This window comes from Epinephelus lanceolatus, chromosome 21 (assembly GCF_041903045.1).
Source record: "Epinephelus lanceolatus isolate andai-2023 chromosome 21, ASM4190304v1, whole genome shotgun sequence".
NCBI lineage: Eukaryota > Metazoa > Chordata > Actinopteri > Perciformes > Serranidae > Epinephelus > Epinephelus lanceolatus.
Genome location: NC_135754.1, coordinates 39,036,271 through 39,059,372, shown reverse-complemented (window position 1 = coordinate 39,059,372; position 23,102 = coordinate 39,036,271). Strand labels below are relative to the sequence as shown.

The window sequence follows — 23,102 nt, the reverse complement described above, 5'->3', positions numbered from 1 at the left end:
AAGATAAATTCTTTAATACCATGATACCATGATATTTTCTGAGATGATTATCATACTGTGAAAATCTCATACTGTTGCAACCCTAACTGTTATCACATGCCAAGTGCTGTGACAAAACATCAGTATTTGACGCCCTGCAGGTAGGTTGTTTGCAGATGACATGTTTCAGTGTCTTTCTTCATTAATTCTCTTGTGGTGCTTTGGCTGCACTGAAGCCAAAGACAATCGTGCATTATCTGGACGTTGTCCAACAAATAAACTGTTTAATTAAAAACGGAACAACACAACTAAAGACTTCACCGTTTAAAACTAAATCTGAACTACACTATGTGGCCAAAAGTAAATGGACACTTACACTATTAGTACTTTGTGTACTTTTAGTCTGGGGCTGCTTTTTTTTTAATGGTTCGGCAACTGTCCACAAACTTTTGTCCATGTTCTGTAATGTCTATACTTAGCAGGCTACATACAGTTATGTCACTGTTTTTTTGCTTCATGATGTTTTGTGTCAGGTTTTAAATAATTCAATAGAACATATGGCGTAACATCAGAGTTCCTCCTAACGCTGCTGGACTAAATATATTTGATGATTATTTTATATGACAGATATTCAGTAAAAAGGTTTTTCTTTATGGGAGACAGAAAATAAAAAAGAGCGACATATGTGAGCTGTGATTTTATCAGAAACCTCTCAGAGTCTGAACACGTCAGAAAAAGGAGCAGCTCACTCTCACTCCACTGAAATATTAAAGAGAAGTATGGGAGGAAGAAAAAAGTTTTCCATTTCCTCTACATATGAACCAAGGCTGCGTTTGACCTCACATCCACACTCTATAAAACTTCCTCCAACCCCTGATTTACTGACGTGTTATACACACAATGTTGTGTTTATGAGCAAATCCAAGCAGAAGTCATGGCGCTGGGTGAAGAAATACACCTCTACTATTGTCTTAACTTACTAAACATAGCTACAATGAAGACATTTTGAGCTCCACATCCCCTCTGAGATTCTGCAGACAGTAAAATGTAAAATGTTTCCCTGTTTACTGTGACGTGGCTGAAGGTCACCACCTCCACTATTAACAGGTACAAGGAAAGAACTATAAATATCTATCTGAGGAGACATCATGTTACACACTGTCATGTCCGACAAACTTTCAAGAATAAATCAGAACGTCCTTCTATTAGATCTTGTTTATTTTGGATGAAGGATCTATTGTGTTGCCATAAAAGCTGTTCACATGGATTTTCTACATTATGTTGCAGTTTATAAAAAGCCATTTTCAAATGTGTCCTTGATATGAGACAGAATTAAACAAAAGGACAAATTATAAGTGTCACTGGCAGATTTTTCTAGCTGCGGCTAATGAGCTAATTAGTTAGCTAACGTCAGGCTATTGCAAGCAAAATGAACCAAAACTAACATCCTTAATCAATAGATAGTCGGTCAGTGTGTTTACATACACACTTGAGTGGAGCTGCAGTCACAGCTGGACGAGGACATCTAACTGGCCTACTGTCCTTGTCCCAGTATACAAGCACGGGAGGGGAATCCATTTATTGAGCCAAGTATGTGCGACTCCTCTACGATAGGTGGAGATATGCCCCCTTTCAGCTTGTTAGTATTGGACCTTTTTCCTGTTGACCTATTACGTCACAGACCAAACAATCGAGCGTCGTCCAGCTGTTCTACCATTTTTTTTTCAACAGGTTGCCATTTTGTGTTTTCTTCCCGTCAATATATTTTAAAATCTCCTCGTACGTCCAAAAAGTCACTGCTCTAGATATAGATTCTTCATGTTGTGACCGGCTTCTTCTTCTGTTACGCATTTAATGCTGTTCGACTTCCGGGTCGAAGCCCGGGGCGGAAACTGTGGAGCATGCTCAGAGCACCTCGGCCAGTTTGGGTCTGATTGACTGTATACATGCAGGAGGAATTCAACTCCCAGTCACAGTAGCCCCTTTTACACTGCCAGATTTTCAGCGAATGTTGGGCCGTTTTGCCGGCAAGCTGTGAGCGTTTAGACACACAGAGCCGGATTGGCGAGTTGATCTGAGGTGCCCAATTTTCCACCTCGTAGGGTAGACATATTGGTGGAACCCTTTTAGTTTAAACAGACCGGGGCGGCCTTCTGCAACAGGAGGAGCTGTTGATGATGACCCACTGGTGGTGGATAAACAGGAAACAGCTGATAGCAGGAATTAGCGAGCAGCTAGTAGCAAGAGGGAAACACAAACCTGACAGACACTGTAAAGATGAGCAACTGAGGAGACAAGGAATTGTGCGCCCTCCTTGTCCTCGCAAACGAAGAGGCCATTAACCGTCAGATGACGGGGACGGTGAAGAACGGGCCGACTTACGAGAGAATCGCCGAAGGACTGACCAGCCGCGGCTTCCCTCCCACCTCACTGTTTACGTCACACGCTGAGCTACACGTTTTGTTACTTGCTCACACCCCCCATTGCCCCGAAAAAGGCACATTCTGTATAAACAAAAGTAGGTAGGCGGCATTTTGCTGCACTCCCCGATTTTGTTTTTATACTGCCAATGCTGAAAAAACACTGATTGGGCTTTCCTGCAAATTTGCACAACTCCTGTTTAAAAAAGGCTATTATCTGGGTGCCTTGGTCCGACTTTGTGAAATTCAATATCAATATCAATCAGTCCCTGTTTATCTGTGCATCTATCTCTGTGCTGTCTAACATCAGGGTGACTGACCATGAGATATCAGGTCCCCCTCAGATTTACACCCTGTGATAAACTATGGACCTCACAACTATAACTGTCTCCTCCTCCTCTCATCCGAAACAGCCTTCAGAAACACAACAGACCCTCAAATCAAAGTTTCAGGGAGCTGAGAAGTTTTTAAATGGGTTCAGAGTCGGAAATTAGTCAGGTCCTCTAAGAAGACAGAGAATGGATCAGGCAGGCTCACAGCTAAAGCAGCTTATGTTTACTTATATTAATACCTTGAAGAGTTTGGAGATGTCTGACAATGACATACCTCTGACAGGGGATTCATCACTCACGGTCTGGCTCAACAAAGCACTAAAGTCAACAGTTTCCGTGTGTGTGTGTGTGTGTGTGTGTGTGTGTGTGTGAGTGTATGAGATGAAACAGGTGAAGATGACAGGCAGCGATCAGCACATCTCTGCAGTCTGCACCAAGCACCACCAAGCCAGCTTTTACCAAACAGCAGTGTCAGCACTCCCGAGGCAGATGAGAGTTTTTTTCAAAGCAGGGAGGCTTTCAGCAGCCGGCGTGAAACACAACAACATCCTGACCGCTGTTCTATTTCAGACAAATAACGTTAAGGACAATCAAATTAAAAGATTATGTTGATTACCTCCTCTGTCGGTCAGCGCCGACCTTTGTGGGTGAACTTGAGAGTCCTGCAGAGACAAACAATGGCACTCATTGATCGACGGGGTTTTAAAAATAAACTCCTCGGTGTGACAAGTGGAGGATGAAGATAGGATCTCCTCTTTCTCCCAGTCTGGCCTTCACTCACAACCGTCTGTCTCCACTTATGTCTGGTCAGAAATACACTGAAGCCATTTTGACTGGTGGTAAAATGATCAGGTGAAGCTACAGAGAGCCAATAACAATATTGATAACCAATCAACTGTTTCAGTCATTAATGAAGAAACTGTTTCTGGTTTTAGCTTCTCAAATTCCTGTTTGAGACTATTCTAAGTTCAGTATCTTTGGGTTTTAGACTGTTGGTTGCACAAACATTTGAGAGCCTTACAGGTTTTGGGAATGATAGGCACTTTCTGACGTTCATATAGAATAAATGATTACTGGTTGAACCACTAATTAACAATTTTAATTTAATTTAAATTCAATCTGATGGATGCCTCTATTTAAAGCCGACTTGACGACTGTAACGGACTTTTTACTGAGAGACTTAAGCTTGTTCAAAACTCTGAAGCTCAGCTATGAACCAGAACCAAGACGAGAGAGCACATCAGGCCAGTCTGAGCTGCTCTGCACTGACTTCCTGTTACGTTTAGAATTAAGCTCCTCCTCCTTGTATACAAAGCCCTACACGGGTTTGGACCGAGCTACATCGCTAACTCCCTTGGTAACTATTTGCCTCCAAGAACAGTGCGATCATCTGCTGCTGGTTTATTGAAGAAGATCGAGGATGCAGTGTTTGTCAGTGACACCTCAAAGCTGTGGAACACACGACCTGTAGATGTCAGAGAAGCTGCTCGCTAAATATTTTTAAAAGAAAGCTAAAAACGTATCTGTTCACTTCAGCCTATAACAAGCTCTGGCTTTCCTCATTTTTAAAGTCCATTTTCACTGAGGGCGAATATTGATGCGGATTATTCTCGCGGAAAAAATATAAAAGCTGATTTCATGGGTTGTTATGGAAGTTTGCACACCGCGACGGAACTTTCGTGCAGTGAAAAAAGTTTCTACCCAGACTCTGACCCCTGCGGAATTTGCTGGCATCGCACAGACCCAGGAGAGTCCGAAATCCAGCCAGGCAGGACAGTGTGAGAGAAAGATTGATAATAGCACCCTGTCCTTTTTGATAAAAGATGGGATGATTTTATGAACAATGAATTACAGGACAACATCTGGCAGTCCATTGTCCAGCTTGGTGGCTGCGGTGAGAGTGGTAAGTGCTAAAGAAAGTTGAATGCTTGTTAAACGTTAGCTTGCTAGCTCGCTGCTGCTGCTACTCTCGTCCACGTTCATCCACACCTGTTCACACTGCGCGGAATTGGAACACAACAACACAAAATTCCACACTGCGTCCGTAGCACGCCTGTGTGTATGGTTTAAACGCGGAAAAGCACTGCGCGAATATTCTGCAAATCCGTCCCGCATTTCCGCATCGCGGCAGTGAGAATGACCCTTTACACTTCACGCTGCTGCAACTCTTTTAAAATCTTACTTTATTTTATGATTTAAAGTTTTACAATTCTATGATGTCATGATTTTATGACTCCATGATTTATTTCATCTTAGGATTTTTTTATTTGGCTAACCACGCTAGCTGCATTCAAGTTTGTTTTTTTTTTACCTGTGAGGTTGTGGATCGCTGTCAGTTCAACCTAACAACATTGTTACGGTGGGTCCTGCGTTTCAACTTTCCAAAATCTACCAGCCTGGTCTCATTCTCAGGGCATCAAATACAGCTGCATGTCACGCACCCTTGGTGTGTCGTATCGACGACAGAGGCACCCTTCAACTCCTTCATGAAACACACCAGACTTTCAGCTAACGCTAACGTAAACCTGTACGCTGCAGTACTTAACGCTGAGAACAACTGACATGGTATAAAGAGCGAGAAAGTTTGCGCACGGTGGAAGAGAGGAGAAATGGATGAGTCAAACAAAACATGACTTTGACCGAAGAGGATGCAGTCCGTGTACTGTTTGAAACCAAAGGCGATGTTATTCTAATGCAACTGTAAGGTTTACAAGTTAAGTTAAATATGAGTTTTAGTTATTTACTAAAAATGCATTTCCAGTGTGTGTACAGTGAAGTATTTAAATATTTATGTTCACAGTTAGTATTTACAATATTCCCAGCAGCATTATCAAGAACAGTTAAATAATTTGCTGGATCTGCCGCAGTAATTCTCACACACATTGACCTCTGTCTAACTCCTTCTGTCATTGGTTATTTAAGAGACATGTGACCCATAACAAGGAAGTGTAACCTGGAAATGTGGCTGTTGTGCAGCTGCCTGAGAGGCCGTTTACACGTTGCCGGCTATTTTCATAAACGGACATTTCACCGTCTCCGTTTTCAAAAAGATCTTCGTTTACACTTACCCGTGTATATATACACAAGAGCATGCCAAACCTGTAGGTGGCAGTGTAACGAGAAGCTCAAGCCTTCCATGTATCCATTGTCACCATAGCAACATAGGTCGCACTTTTGACACAGGCGCAAATTCCGGCGCATACTGTGACGTCGACTGCCTATAACTCCATTTATCTCCGTTTACATGCAAACGCGCAACCGGAGTTTTCCAAAATCTCCACTCTGGCCGGATTTTTTAGAAAGACTCGTTTTCAGAGGAGAAATCTCCGTTTGCGTGTAAACGAAGGGCACAAACGAAGGAAGATGTCTCCGTTTATCAAAATCACCGTGTACGTGTAAACGGCCTCTGAGACAGTATCCATCTCCACCCTGCTGTGTACTCTCAATAAGAATGACCCAACCACCACACATCCAGCCCTCACGCTACACAACGTTAGGCAATTTATATGTTGTTGCACACTGATGTCATACGTGAGAAATGTACTGATTTTAAACCAAGCCATTTCTTTTCTGTAACCCTGACCAAGTAGTGTTGTTGCTTAAACATTAACCACATGTTACATTGTCTTTCAGCTGTGCTTCACGCATCCAGGATTTTGTTGTGCACACCTGTGTGTGTTTACTTATTGCCAGGTCATCACTTCCAAGCACGAGTAGTGTTTGGATTTCCATGAGCCCACAAACGGATACAAGACACAGAGGGTTTTTCAGGTGTTTTTGCTGTCTCTCATCTGGCGTTTGTCAGAGTATTTTTGGCAGCTTCTCTCTCCTTAATGCCTAACTTTATCAAGGACCATGTAGAGCTTCAGGAGGTGAGTACTGTGTCCAGCTCATACTGTTTAAAGGTGAACTATTCCTTTAAGACTTTTCCTTCAAAGCAACAGATTTCTACCCAAATCAAAAATATTAAAAGGTGCATTACAGAGCTGGTGATTTATGTAACTCTACTCCTCCATTAAACTCCTTGGAACCAGATAAGCTGTGATATCACTTGCTGCTGGACACTTAGCAGGGCACTGTGGGCTATCAAGCGTCGGGAAAATCAATTACTGGCATCAAAATGTTACCAAACAGCCAAGACTGAAGCCTGTATATCCCCGTACACATGCTGCAACATTTCTGAGTGACCGGCATGACAAAACGAGAAGGCGTTTCAGCATGTAACGAGGAGAAAGCGCCTCTACAACAGATTTGCGTTTCATTAATCACACAGGATCCAGGCCACTGCAAAGCGCTCCATCTGCACCGCAGCCAACATACAGAAAAAGCCTCACAGATTGGAGCATCTAGCAGCAGACGACCGCTCATTATACCAACACACAGCAGGATTGTAAAATGCTAATGCTCGCCATCATCACACAAGCTCACTCCTATCCAAATGCTAAAAGGCCTTTTTCATTGCCAGCACTCTCACCTCCTAAATACTCCCACTACCACACCTCCGAAACATATTCTTGGCCTTCAGCCCTGGATATTATTATGAGCAGAAAATCCAGCTTATTGCAGCCACACTGACTTTACAGTTGTATCTGCCGGTTCTTTTACACCAAAGGCAACAGAAACCAGAGGCAGCGAGCACAGGCTATAGTGAGAGGGAGCAAAGAGTGAGAAAGTGTAGGAAGAAATAAAAACAGACGTGGGAAGGAGACAGAAACAGTAATTCAAGACCGCTCTGGTCACTAATGCTGTTTTCTCAGCACCATTAAAAACACGGGAGCGGAACAAGGCCTGACCATCTCAATCTTCCAATAAGAACTGATGGGAACCAAAACATTGTTAGTGCTAACCACTTTGTTATCACAGCTCTCACACACCGGCCATCAAGGCATCTGTGTGTGTCCTGCTGCCAACAACACAACCTTTTATCCTCCACCTAAAGGAGAGGCCTGCTGACTCACTCTTTCTTTATCATTGTCCATAAATTTCATGTGAAAACAACCAACAATGATGCTGATATCTCCTCTTCCTCTGAGCCACACAGCTCCACCGTCCATCAAAACACTATTAAAAACACATCAATGAGCCACACTGTTGAACTGGGCGACATTTTCCTTTATTACCATGAACACACACACACTGTGATTTATTTAAGCCACAGCTCAAAACAGACTGTGGTGTTGTGTGAATATACCTCAGCTAAGAGGCCGTGATCACAGACGGCCGTTACAGATACATTCAACCTGAAACTGATTTTATTGGCATGCTCATAAAGCACTGTTCTTAGAAGGAAATAGGTGGTTGCTATGCAACAAAACATCATTAGCTTATGCATCTCTGCATGTTGTCTTTTGGGTCCAAATGATTTCCCCTGTAGATGTATAAACAGAACGGGATAAAGTGTTGAAGGCAGCACCAGATTTATTCCAATGAGAGTTGCTCAGTGGCGCATGAAGCCAAGGTAAATTGAACAGGGATAAAATGAATTAATCTTATGGCTGTTCTGGTCCCTTTAAATGTTTTCGTACCGAACAGATCAAATCCCAATCCTGAGAGTTGTGACTTTTTCCCGATACAGGCGGGAATGGCCTTAACCAGGATTTATACTTCTGCGCTGAATTGACGCTGTACGCCATACCCTTCACTGTAGCCTGATGTGCACCTCCACAGAAATGTAACTACACGTCACAGCGACGCAGACCTCCTGTCTCTGTAAACCTGGCTAGGCTAATTTATACAATGTAAAATGCCATAGGCTTGTGCTAATAACGTTAGCATGTTGTATTTGTTTGTAAAACGTGTTTAGTATAAGACAGTTGTTTTGTCAGTGAACCTTGTGAGTTGTAATGGAGCTGAATTTTGTAACGTTACCTTTGTTAAATGTTGCTGTTGTCCCTGGTTTCATATGAGAAGAGGAAAAGTCTGCTAGCAGCTATGCTAATTTATACAATGTAAAATGCCATAGGCTTGTGCTAATAATGTTAGTATGTTGTATTTGTGGGGAAAATGTGTCCAGATAAAGACAAGTGTTTGTCTGTGAATGCTGCGAGTTATAGTGAAGCTGATTTGTGTTTGACACTGTCTCTATTAAGCCATGTTTAATGTGTGTTTAATGTGTGTTTAATGTATGTTTAATGTGTGTTTAATGTCTGTTTTGAATCAACTTAACTTTACAGCACTTCACAGAAACCACATTGCTAACTAGTGTTTTGGAGGTGTAACTGCAGAGTGACACAGACACACCACAGCTCAAGTAAAAATGCTCACAATGGTGTAGTTCATGTGCTTAGGCCATGGCGTTGACTCTGCGTAGAGCTGACGCACATGTATAAATCTGCCTTTAAATATAACGTGCTGCAGTTGTTACATGTAAGTTTTCTTTTGCTACAGAAATGTCATCATAATGTCATCATGATGTCATCACGTTGGCATGGGGCGAGAATAGTAGTGAACATATCTGAGAAACATCAACAGGATTCGTCCACTCTGCAGGAAACTGGAAAACCAGTTTAGCACAAAATCAAAATTAAGTCCGAGGGATAGACTATTTTTCAGTATGAAGTTGTATTTATATGATGTGGAGCTAAAATCCACACGGCTGTCTGCGTGTGATTGTTCTCCAACAGTGGGCATAGTTTTCACATGTCATGCATGCATATTATGGTCTGTAAGAGATGCCAAAGAACGGACAGGACCAGCGGCTCAACTGTAACACGTGTTACGTTTTTAACTGCCTAGGTTTGCGAACACAGCTCAATAACTTGACTTGTATTTATATATATGATATATGTATAACTTGTATGTGTGTTTGTATTGTGTTTGCTAGCTAACTAGCTTGTGGGGCTAACTTTTTTTGCTGTTACGCTCAGTCAGGTACAAAACTCCATAAACAAGCTCCGTTTATGGAGTTAATAAAGTGTCAGGAGATATTGTTCACATATTGTTCAACAACTGCGTGAAAACTGAGAGCAATGAGCCCTGAAAACTGCACCACCAGATAGAGCTACACAAACATTAGAAACATTAATGTTAAAGATCTGTTTACACGTACTGAGCTCCTCTAGATTACATCATTGCTACTGATTTTTAGAAGAATCTTAAGAAAATAGTGCAACAAAAAGGCAGTACACACCCTGCTGCTGTTAATACTTACTGGATCAACAAATGTGTGTCCATCCGCAGCTGAAAATAGTCCCCAATAAATACACTGTTTCCTCCTGTTTGAGTAATGTTTGCTACAAACCACAGTGACCAGGTGTCTCAGGAGTTACTGAGCCTTCTTTAAAGATATAAATCAATATTTGTGACCTGTTTTAAAGATTTACGTCTTCAGCAGGAGCCAGACGGGGCAGGAAAGTCAGAGAGTATCGAGGGACTGACAAACATGTTGTTGGTTTGTCTTTGACCTTCAACTTTTTCACTCTCGTCTCACTCTGAACACATTTAACGATTTGTGATCAACCAGCCAGTGAAGTGAAACAATACCTGATCATCTCAGCATCACAGAGTTAAAGCAACATCAAGTTTTCCATCTGCAGTGTAACAAACACAAACAGTGTGAGTGCAGCTGACTCCACAGAGACACTCAGACAAACAGCCCTGCAAACGTGATGGAGTAGATGTGTGTTTCTGTGTGTGTTTTACTTCTCTCCAGGAAAGGTGAGAAGAATGGAGTCTTTTTTCTACCCCCACCGTCCGGGCAGCCTGAGTCTAGACTGAGCCCCAGATGGGGGATTCATAAACTGCAACAAATGAAGACAAAATGCTTCCAGCTGCCCTCGGCGGCCGGCTGGGAATGGGCTCATATATGTGTGTGTGGGGGACATTTGACAGGGTCTGCTCTGGTGTCCTGCAGCTCTGTCCTCTCTGAGCTGCAGAGAAGACACTTTGCCTGCAGTGTCATTTATCATCAGGAGAATGTGTTAGCACACAGCCAGATCTGATCCTGTCAAATATGCAACTGTATCTCAGGAGCAAACAACGCTGCTGCAACAATCGATTACAAGAATCATTGATTAATCTACTGATTGTTTTCTCATTCGATTGTTTAGTCTGTAAAATGTCAGCAAACGGTGAAAATGCAGATTGCATTTGACCGATGTTATAATCATAGAAGAGAAGAATAACCAGAATATATCAGCATTTGTGACGCTGGAACCAGCTGATGAATGAATAGTTGATCACTAGAATTTTCTATCGATTGACAAATCTATTTCTCGACTACTCTAGATTTACTCTACTGTGAACTTTTGCACATCCTGCACAAAACTGTAGAGCTTTATTCTGAAACAGTTTTAGTTTACAGTTTTATATCTTTGTCATAATTTTGTAACTTTTCTGTTCTATATTTATGTTTTCGAGTGTTGCAGTACTTTGCCTTGTTTTTATTTCCTCTTAAAATGTTTAATTCATGTTTAATGTATTCTTTGTAAGTGAAAACCTGGTTACAAATCTCATTCTGATTCTGATTATTTCATTTTTAGATTTAAATTATGTAAAATCTGTGAATCAGATTAATTTCTGTTGATCCACAAATCAATTAATCGACCAATAGTTTCATCTTTAGATCTAATTTATGTAAAAAGTCTATTTATAGATGGAAAGGGTAAGGTAAGGTAAGGTAAGGGAAAACTTTAATGTTCCTGAGGGCAGTTGGAGATAGTCGGCATGAGTGCAACAAAAGAGACACGACAATACAAACACACTCAAGTATCACACAGTCAGTGGTGACCAGAAGAGTCTGTCTGAAGCTGCTCAAATCAAAAATCAAATATCCAAATGATTGCAAATCAATGTTCTGTAATCCACAAATCAATTAATCAAATAATAGTTTCAGCTTCAGATTTTATTCATGAAAAGTCTAGAAAATTTTAATATTAAATGGAAGATTTTGCAACGTTTGGCTTAAAGTTGCCCAAAATAATTAGGCCAAATTGAATATCAAAATGACTGCAGATTAATTTTCTGTTGATCCACAAATCAATGAATGCACTAATAGTTTCATCTTGAGATTTGATTTATGTAAAAAGGTCTATTAATGGATGAAAAGTGTGTGTTTGTGCTGTCCCAGTAATTTGGGCTTCAAAACTGCCTATAATAATTAATGGAATATCAAAATGACTGCAGATTAATTTTCTGTTGATCCACAAATCAATGAATCCACTAACAGTTTCAGCTTCAGATCTTATTTGTCTATAATATAATAAGTCTATGATTTAGCCTGGCTGAATGAACCCGCTGCAGTGACATGTCTCTATGTTCTGCTGTCAGCCAACATGAGATGTCACATTTCAGCCTATAAGGTCAAATGGATCCTCAACATCACCTCCGTCAGGCCTCGAGGAGCAGCTCTGCATTCACCTGTGTGTCTCCTGTGCTCAGGTGCAGACTAACTTATCTACAGTCCTCTCACGTACACACTCACCTTACAGATAAAACACTCCAGAGCCAACTTTTCCTGCCAAGGGCGAAACTTAGCGAGGCTCTGCGGGCTGAGTGTGAGCGGCACGCACAGATGCGTCACTGACAGCGGTGTGTCGGGAGGTGTGTGACCTTTCTCTCCGGCGGCTCTGCGTCCTACAGGTCCGGCTGCCTGTGTCACTGATGCAGTGCACTCGCTCCAACAGTACGTGGCTCAACTTATGCACTTATACTGCATGCATCCGAGGCAGCGGCAGAAACGCATCGAGCTGAAAACACGCCAGTCATTCCTTCAGTAGGACGAAGGAAGGAAGAATGGATGGATGGATGGATGGATGGATGGATGGATGATGCAGAGAGGTGTCTACTCACCAGATACTGTGATGTTATCTCTGGAGCAGCAGCAGCAGCGTCTGTCTCCCACTGATGATGAGATGCTGCAAATGAGACACTGCGGTCCACATTTATCCGCTCTCTCCAGATCCGTGTGTGTGTGTGAGTGTGTGTGAGTGTGTGTCGTGTGAAGGGATGAAATTAGGGAGGAAGAGGGCGGTCTGTTTCACGTCAGGTGGGAACAGACGTGATGCGGAGAAAACGGACAGATCCTCGGTGTTTTAGTGTCCGCCTCAGCTCTCACACATCTCAACTCTTCCACTCTCTGTCTTCGTCTTCTCCCATCCAGCCTCCTCTCCCTCCCTCTCTCCCTCCCTCCCCACCGGGCTGGGCATGCCCAGTCTCTGCCTCCTCTTCATCAACACCACTTCATTACTTGCAGATTCAAGTTGGTCTGTTTCACTGGCTCAAAGTAAAGTAGGCGACATTTACTCATCAGTATCGGCCGATATCGTCTTTAAGTGAAATATAGGAATCGGCCAACATGCCGATTATTTGCCCAAATGATAAACCGATATCTATCTATCTATCTATCTATCTATCTATCTATCTATCTATAGGGCCTATATATGTATAAAGAAAGACATGCACCCTGATAGTCGACCAAACGTTAGTTGTTAGTCGGCAAGACAAACAAAATCGTGAAATTCTTTTAGGAGCTGCGCCTTGTCAAAATAAATCAAAACCTTAATGTGAAAGGACAGACACAGGAAGTGTCCACGCTCAACAGTCAGACAGAAGTCACATTGCAAACCAATCACAGCCGACAGATATCGTTCCCTTCATCAGTAAATATTCAGTCTGATAAACACAGAGATGTTGATCATGTTAGTGCAGAGCTACCCAGAGCGTCACATCTGTCCCACAGACGACAGGCCTACACACTTATAAACAGCTCCTGGAAGAAGATCAGCTCTGACCTCAGGATTTCAGGTAAACAGGCTATATGATGATTGTTGAAGGGATAGTGCAGCCAAAAATGAAAATTCAGCCATTATCTACTCACCCATATGCCGAGGGAGGCTCAGGTGAAGTTTTAGAGTCCTCACATCACTTGCAGAGATCCAAGGGGAGAGGAGGTAGCAACACAACTCCACCTAATGGAGGCTGACGGCGCCCCAGATTCAAACGTCCAAAAACACATAATTGAAACCACAAAATATCTCCATACTGCTTGTCCGTAGTGATCCAAGTGTCCTGAAGCCCCGACATAAAAAGCTGTTTGGAAAAACCTCATTTGAACTCTGTTTTTAGCCTCATTGTAGCCTGTAGCTCTGACTGTCTCTCTGGGCACCGCGCTCATGTGTGTGTACTTGCACGAGACAGTGAGACATGGGCACTGCCTTCATGTGTGTTCAGTTATGTGTTTTTGGACGTTTGAATCTGGGGCGCCGTCAGCCTCCATTAGGTGGAGTTGTGTTGCTACCTCCTCTCCCCTTGGATCTCTGCAAGTGATGTGAGGACTCTAAAACTTCACCTGAGCCTCCCTCGGCATATGGGTGAGTAGATAATGGCTGAGTTTACATTTTTGGGTGCACTATCCCTTTAAGATTGCTTAGCAACCTCAGATACAACCTGCCACCACACTCTTGGAAGCTGGCTCAAAACCTTGCCTTTTCCAGGTGGTTAAAGACGCAGCGTGTGCACGGCCCGTATATCTACAGAGGAAGTGAGTCCTCATCATATACTGTATCAGTAATGGACGTAGCTACCGTGACGTCAACCACTGGTTTGTGGACTGTCATTTTGAAGCCCTGAGTTTAGGATTTATGCAGTTGCCATCTTGGCTTTTTGAAGCCAGAAGTGACCATATGTGGATGAGAGGGTGGAGCTGTGGAGGAACGTGGGGTGGATCTACCGACGCCTCACAGACAGCTTGTCACTCAAGTGGCCACTCCCTTAAATATATATAACTTTGGGCCTTAATAAATGTAAACGGGTGAGTTATATAAAAATTCACCCCTGTACAGTCATGAATGTTGAAGCTAGCTAAGGAGACCAAAACCTTTTTTGTATCAGGCTGTAAACATGTTTATTTCTGCTGTAAAGTTGGGTATTTTACTGTGTGGGGATTGACTCTGATTTGTAGTCAGCCTCAAGTGGCCGTTAGAGGAACTGCAGTTTTTGGCACTAAGGACTTGGCTTCATTTTTCAGTCTCAGAGGTTGCCGCTTGGTCCTCCTCCACGGGTCTGCTATGTTGCACCACCATGTTTCTACAGTAGCTCAGAAAGGGCAAACCAAACACTGGTTCAAGATAAGGCCATTTGTGTTTTCATGATTTTTGTGTTGGCCACTGTGATTAGAAGCACATCTGCATCAAGCAACGTCTGATTTGTAATATGACACTTTATTCACTGTTTCTACCAATTTAAATCAATGGGTCCGTTTGTTTGGATTGTAATAGACCTTTGCGGATAATTCAGCTCCCGCTAAAAACCTGCTGAATGTCTGGATCTTAAGCTATCAGAGAAAAAAGGTTTAGCAGCTAAAACATTAGCAGGTGTTGAGCTAGCAGCCCATCCTGATGAGCTGAACAGCATCAGAGAAACACTGACTGATAACATGAAACTGCTTTAATCAAAATTTTACAGGTTTAAATCAGCGGGCCTGTTTTTGGCCTGAGAGGAGGAGACCTCTGTGGATACCTCGGCTCCTGGTAAAAAACCTCCTGAACAATAAACGCTGAAGGAATTCTAACAGGGAGAAGTTTGAGCTGGTTGCAATCTGCAGTCCTGCACCATTAGAAGCCACTTAATCCCTTAAATCTTACACACTGGACCTTTACGTCAAATTTCAACAGAATTTTGATGCTGATACTTTTGTAATTTTACTTCAGTAAGATTTTGAATGCAGGACATTTATTAACAAAGTATTTTTGCTGTCTTAACTTTCTTCCACTACTGGTAGCAGAGTTGAAAAAACAATTTGCAAGAACTGTAAAATAAGGAAAACCAAACTCCAACTAAGATGTCATGTGTGGTTTTGAGGAAAGACAGAGAAATAGAAAGTTTCCAATTTAGAAAGCCTTGAAGAAATACGTCAGAGTGCAGAAGACATACATTTAAACACATTTTGCATCCTACCACTGCTTGAACCTTGTTTGTAGGCTACATAATAAAGAAAATCCCTTAGCTTCTCTGAAACAATACATATATTTAAATATATAATATATGTATTAGCTGTAACATAGAGATTTGGTTTGAAGGTGACAGTTCCCTCTGAAATTCTGCACACACTCTATTCAGGTGCTTCCTGATAGTAATGACACTGATTATTTCCATGGGGAAATAAATACATTCCTTGTGTGATTAAAGTAATGTGAGGACGCCTTGAGATGTCCATGAGTTTCCTCTCATTGTCCTCTGGAGTGTAACAGCCTGGCTGTTGTTTATGTGGGATAATGAACTCATCTTCATATCACTGTGACCTGAATGTTAATAAAGTCAGGAAACACTCTGAGGAAATGCCTTGAATGAGCTGCCCTACAAAAACACAATACAGTAGCCTCACTATATATTTAGTCAAAATAGACTTTTGACGTCTCTTTTCAACCATTATTATGCAATAAAAATGTGTCTGAGGAAAAAAGCATGTAATATTTAGAGTTAATTAAATTAAAGGTACTTGAGGCTAGCTGGTGAGTTAGCTTACCTGTAGCTAATTAAGCCTACTCACTTTTTTCAAGTTTCCTAAAATTTAAAAATCAATTTTTTAGCTCCACCATCTCCGACAATGGAGTTTGATCATCTAGACATATGCAAAAACAAATAATAAAGGAGAGAAATAACACCAGATAACCTTGTCCTGCTAAAAGCTAGCTAGCAGAGAAGGCTAGCAGCTACTGCTGTCTCTACAGCCTCTGATGAAATTCCAGCTAATTGAGGCTAGCTGGTGGGTTAGCTTTAGCCGAGGCTTGTTTACCCACCTTTTTTTCTGGTTTCCTGAAATTAAAAACAAACAAACAAACAAACAAAAAACTCTAACTTCTTAGAAACTAAGTTAGTTATATGACGTTAAGGCAATCTTAATGTCATGGAGAAAGAAGAAGTTGGCAGATAAACTAGCCCTGCTTAAAGCCAGCTAGCCTTGGTTAGCATATTAGCAGACACAGGACAAAGCTGAAGAAGAAAGAACATATTTTGTTTTTGGATAAACATAGAGGGCAGTGTCTAAATGTTATTATTATTTTTTAAGGTTTTTAAAGTTATCCAGTGGTGGAAAACAACAATATGTACCATGGGTGCAGATCCCAGGGGGGATGGGGGGGACATGTCCCCCCCAAATTCTGAAAAACACAAATTGTCCCCCCCAATTCTAAATAGCCTAAATGATTGAAATTGAACAAATGTATACAGTAGTCCTATATACTGGGAGAAAGGGAAGATGATGAGGAGAAATGGGAATCCGTGAGAGGCGAGAGATGAGAACGTGAGTGGACATAACATGCCTGAGACCCTGAAACTAGAAGTAGCATTAACTAACAATGACATAACAGTGAAAAGGAGGGTGATGGCTGGTTCCATGTACTACTGGCTGTTTAAGAGAAATAAACAGTAAAGGTAAGCATATGATTCTCTTTGTAGTGCTTTTTGAATGACTTGGTGATGGTGATGAGCCTCTGAAATCGTGAAATATGCTGGCAATCTCAAGCGCTCTGTGGGCATGATTTGCACGCGTGCAATTAAAAAAAATCAGAACTGATTGTGTGTCCCCCAAACTTGTCATTAGATCTGCACCCATGCACATACCGTACGTCTACTTAAGTAGGCTACAATGTCAGGCTGTGCTCAGGCACTGTTCGTATAAATCAATGAAGAAAGACAACACACACTCTGAAAAAAGAAGAAAAAAGTCTGGAGGTGCTCGGCAACAGAACAAGGGTTAGAAAAAGAAGAAAAAGCCAGCAACACTCCTTTGTTGGCAACTTTTAATACCTCACTGGTACAGATGGTTAAACACACAGACCGGTTTCGACAAGTGTCTTCCTCATTGTGTGAAAAGTCTTTCCCCCTGAACGTGAGGGGAAGGATAAGGAGACACAGGTGAGGCTGATCAGGGCGGGACAGACAATCAGACAGGAAGTGATGTGATCTGAAACGAGAGAAAATGTGAGTTTCAACGTAAAACAGGAAACAACATGAGTGAATAGAACAAAATAAAAAACACGACCTCAGAAAGTTGAGCTGTAACAGGTTCAGGCGTTAAGGTTTTACAGCAACACCTTTTGGTTAACTTCACTGTTCCTGTTCTGTTCTGTGCAGACAGATGAGAAATGTACCCAGACATTTCCTCTGTAATCCGTCTCTCTCTTTACCCCGCGCTCTGATGCCGTGCCTGTATGTTCATGTTCATGCTTGTCTCAACTGCCAGCCTCATTTCCTGCCTGAGGCATTAGAGCTAATTGACTGTACACTGCTTTGAAATGCATGCACATCACAGCCGTTGTGTTCCTTATAATTCCTGCATTAATCCCTTTGGATGAGACAAGCAAGTCATTTCAGAGGTATGATTTAGTAGCATTATGTAGCAGGCATCTTCTGTAACTGTCAGGATTCAGATTTGAAGTCTTAATTTGTCCGTCTTCACCATATGTCCTCATGTAATCCCTTCATTCTGTCTCTATCACTGCTGTGAGACACAACAGGTGTAATACTGCTGCTGCTGCTGCTAGTTTGACTGCTGTGTTCATCCTGTGAACAGACACTGCAACATCTTCTGGTTCAGTATATGTGAAGGACTCTTAACTTATCACTCTTACTGTTGGTCTAATATTGTTGTCTTCCTATTTATCCATATTGTAATTATATGCCACCTTCTTATATTCATTCATGTCCTGAGCTGGATTCTGGGACGTGTAGGCTGTTTTATTTGAGTATTTTAAACACTTACAATGCAAATCCAGTTGGATGGAGGTGGAGCCAATATTTAAAATATAGAGTGGACATAAAAACATCACAGACCGACCTTCACCTGGGAGAGCGGTGTTCGCATCCCTTAAGATTGTAAAGCAAAACCCTGTTCTTTTTGCCTGAACCCAATCACGTGTTCTCTATATATATCTGTCACTTCTTTTGGGCTTGTTTCCATAGCCCTGGTTGCTTGTTTCTTTCCCAAGATCTGGCAACACTGACAAGCTGGCAAGCAACAACAACAACAATGGCGTTGTCCACAGGATCACGGGGAGCGCGTTGTGTTTTAAAAGAAGACAATGCATGTAACAGGCATAACTTGACACGGTGTCCCAGAACGTCATCAACCAACGTACCCAGGGTACCTTGGACGTCACATGTGGACGTGGAAGGTCCATGACCAAATGTCGATATGCGTCGAGGTCAAAGTGAGAATGTGTTGAGTATCACAGCTTCAAAACATCCAGCTAAAGCCTAGTTCACATTCACGATTTTCACCCTGATTTTGTGTCGCAGAGACTATCGTAGTCCTTTGCGTGTTCATACCTGGCGATGTGTATTTCTGTCATCGGGAGTCTCGCCAACTGCGTTACGACCTGTGTGTGCACACCACAAGATTTCTCCACCGAGCCCTCGCCAACAGAGCCCCAGATAACGCGGTGATGTCACCAAACTTGGAGACGACACATGGTAAAGGCATGGATATTCTTCCCAGTGTTGAATCAGATCTGCCCCCAGGGCCTGTGTCCAAACACAACACGCTCCCCATGATCCTGTGGACGCCGCCATTGTTGTTGTTGCTTATCAATGTTGCCAGATCTTGGGAGAGAAACAAGCAACCACAGCTATGGAAATAAGCCCAAAAGAAGTGATGGATATATATAGAGAGGTGATGTTTAGAGCAAGCCCAAATAAGCAACTCCACTTTAGAAACAAGCCCAAATACTAGAGTTGTACCGATACCGATACCAGTATCTGAAATGCCTCCGATACTGCCTAAAATGCGGTATCGGGTATCGGCGAGTACAGCCTATGACCAATCCGATACCATGTAATGCCTCACGTCATTACGCATACGCACGCTACAGGCAAACAAAACGGAAACAGAGCGGAGTTTAAAAAGCATTCTACTGTACTATTATGTATTTATTTCTTAATATTTTACACAGAGTTTTAGGACTTGAGACATACAACAATTCATATCCCATCCATTTTTATTTTACGCGCTGGTATTGGATCGGTACTCGGTATCGGCAGATACCTAAGGTTCAGGGCTCAGAATCAGTATGTGAAGTGTGTAAGTGGTATCGGTACATCTCTACCAAATACCGCAACCCGCGATTACCAATATTTGTAAGTGACTTTACAAAAAATAAGCCCAAAGTCGCGGCTAATAAACAGACCTGGCAACCCTGCGGCTTGTCCTCTTCACATTTCTTCCGTCCTCCTGCGTGCTGACGTGGGACTTATCCCGCCTCTCATTGGCTGATGCTCTTTGCCAGTCGTATCAGACTTCTCCATTTTTCTAGCATGTCAGATATCCAGTCCCAGTCACAGACGAGGGGGCGACTTGCTCGTAGGCTTGTTCACACATGAGGACTCGTCGTGGCAGACGATCTGCCGACTCACCTCCGACCCAAGGTGGCTCTCAAGATCCTCTGTGACGTCAAAATCGCAGTGAAAATCTTGTAATGTGAACTAGGCTTAAGAGTCTCTCAGTTCTTGTTCGGAGGATTTTCATCCATTCTTCCTGCAAAAGGGTTAGGGTTTCTAGCTCTGTGAGATTCTTGGAACGTCTTCATACTCTGCTCTTTGAGCTCTATCCACAGATGTTTAATGATGTTTAGGTCGATGGACTGTGAGGGCCATAGCAAAACCTTCAGCTGGCTCCTCTTGAGGTCATCCATTGTGGATTTGGAGGTGTGTTTAGGATCACTTAGGATGCTGTGATGTTTGCTTCCAGACTTTGCTAGAATTTAACTGAATCCATTCTTCCCTCTACCTGTGATATGTTCCCCGTGCTGCTGGCTGCAACACCAGCCCAAAGCATCATCGCATGAACCCTAACCCTAACCCACTGATAAAACTCATAGATACCATCTGAAAAATGTATGAAAAAAAAGGTATTTCCCTTTCTGAATGACAAATATCTCTGGTATCTGGGGATCCTTGTGCTGCTGTGTCCGACCCAGATCTGCAGCATCGTGCTGGTGGCTGCCGGCTGCAGGCAGAGGTGGAGGTTGTGTCACAGGCAGAGATGGAGGTTGTGTTACAGGCAGAGATGGAGGTTGTGTTACAGGCAGAGATGGAGGTTGTGTCACAGGCAGAGATGGAGGTTGTGTTACAGGCAGAGATGGAGGTTGTGTCACAGGTAGAGATGGAGGTTGTGTTACAGGCAGAGATGGAGGTTGAGTCACAGGCAGAGATGGAGGTTGTGTTACAGGCAGAGATGGAGGTTGTGTCACAGGCAGAGATGGAGGTTGTGTTACAGGCAGAGATGGAGGTTGTGTCACAGGTAGAGATGGAGGTTGTGTTACAGGCAGAGATGGAGGTTGAGTCACAGGCAGAGATGGAGGTTGTGTTACAGGCAGAGATGGAGGTTGTGTTACAGGCAGAGATGGAGGTTGTGTCACAGGCAGAGATGGAGGTTGTGTTACAGGCAGAGATGGAGGTTGTGTCACAGGTAGAGATGGAGGTTGTGTTACAGGCAGAGATGGAGGTTGTGTCACAGGTAGAGATGGAGGTTGTGTTACAGGCAGAGATGGAGGTTGTGTCACAGGCAGAGATGGAGGTTGTGTCACAGGTAGAGATGGAGGTTGTGTCACAGGCAGAGATGGAGGTTGTGTCACAGGTAGAGATGGAGGTTGTGTCACAGGCAGAGATGGAGGTTGTGTCACAGGCAGAGATGGAGGTTGTGTCACAGGTAGAGATGGAGGTTGTGTTACAGGCAGAGATGGAGGTTGTGTTACAGGCAGAGATGGAGGTTGTGTCACAGGTAGAGATGGAGGTTGTGTCACAGGTAGAGATGGAGGTTGTGTTACAGGTAGAGATGGATGTTCTGTCACAGGTAGAGATGGAGGTTGTGTCACAGGTAGAGATGGAGGTTGTGTCACAGGCAGAGATGGAGGTTGTGTCACAGGCAGAGATGGAGGTTGTGTCACAGGCAGAGATGGAGGTTGTGTCACAGGCAGAGATGGAGGTTGTGTTACAGGTAGAGATGGAGGTTGTGTCACAGGCAGAGATGGAGGTTGTGTTACAGGTAGAGATGGAGGTTGTGTTACAGGTAGAGATGGAGGTTGTGTTACAGGCAGAGATGGAGGTTGTGTCACAGGCAGAGATGGAGGTTGTGTCACAGGCAGAGATGGAGGTTGTGTCACAGGCAGAGATGGAGGTTGAGTCACAGGCAGAGATGGAGGTTGTGTTACAGGCAGAGATGGAGGTTGTGTCACAGGTAGAGATGGAGGTTGTGTTACAGGCAGAGATGGAGGTTGTGTCACAGGCAGAGATGGAGGTTGTGTCACAGGTAGAGATGGAGGTTGTGTTACAGGCAGAGATGGATGTTCTGTCACAGGTAGAGATGGAGGTTGTGTTACAGGCAGAGATGGAGGTTGAGTCACAGGCAGAGATGGAGGTTGTGTTACAGGCAGAGATGGAGGTTGTGTTACAGGCAGAGATGGAGGTTGTGTTACAGGCAGAGATGGAGGTTGTGTTACAGGCAGAGATGGAGGTTGTGTTACAGGCAGAGATGGAGGTTGTGTTACAGGCAGAGATGGAGGTTGTGTCACAGGTAGAGATGGAGGTTGTGTTACAGGCAGAGATGGAGGTTGAGTCACAGGCAGAGATGGAGGTTGAGTCACAGGCAGAGATGGAGGTTGAGTCACAGGCAGAGATGGAGGTTGAGTCCTTGGTGGAAGTGGATCAAAGTGCAGCAGCAGCAGCAGCAGCAGCAGCAGCAGAAAGGTCGAGTCCAGACGGCGGCTGAAAGGACGTCTGTGTTTGAGCTGTTTTCACTCCACAGACTCACAGTAAGTCTCCTGCTCCCCTCCAGCTGCTCCACTTCAGCTCTGAAGTGCAGTTTAGTCTTCTTGTTGATCAATCTGACGGCTGCTGCTTTCAGTTAGAAATAAATGACTTGTTTGGAAACAGTAACGCTTTGACTCTTTTGTCTCAGCAGCTGAAGAACAGAACACATTTACAAGCTGAGCCTCTTCATGCTCCGTCCAGCAGATGGCACTAAATGTTCATTCTTTACATCTGAACCTTGTGACTCAAACAACAGCTGTGAAATGTAACAACACATTCAGTCAAGCGCTGAACTCAGGTACAGATTTGAGATACTTGTATTTCACTTTAGTGTATTACTATTTTATGCTTCTACATGTTGCAGAGAAATATTGTATTATTCACTTTACTACATTTATTTAACAGCTATAGTTATTTTTTTCAAATTAGGGTTATAGAAAACAGAATTTTACAATATTCTGTATAATAATGATAATAAGATATTACCTGATTATATTCTTAACCTTTATGTTTGTATTTTCAGTGCTGACATCAGTGTGCCTTTGTATAATGTGGTGAAAGTAGGAGACTGCTCCCTCATTATGAGGATTAAAGTTATTAATACTCTCAAAGGAGTCATGGACATTTT

At 42.9% G+C, this 23,102-nt stretch overlaps 1 protein-coding gene across 1 annotated transcript in view; it reads right to left on the bottom strand.

Annotated features, from left to right (window-relative positions):
• Positions 1 to 12,831, bottom strand: part of LOC117247048 (PH and SEC7 domain-containing protein 1-like) — a 124,856-nt gene extending 112,025 nt beyond the window's left edge. The window contains exon 1 of the mRNA XM_033611168.2: positions 12,521 to 12,831. The gene's annotated coding sequence lies outside the window, so the exon portion shown is untranslated. The remainder of the gene's footprint in view (positions 1 to 12,520) is intronic.
• Positions 12,832 to 23,102: the final 10,271 nt, after the last annotated feature.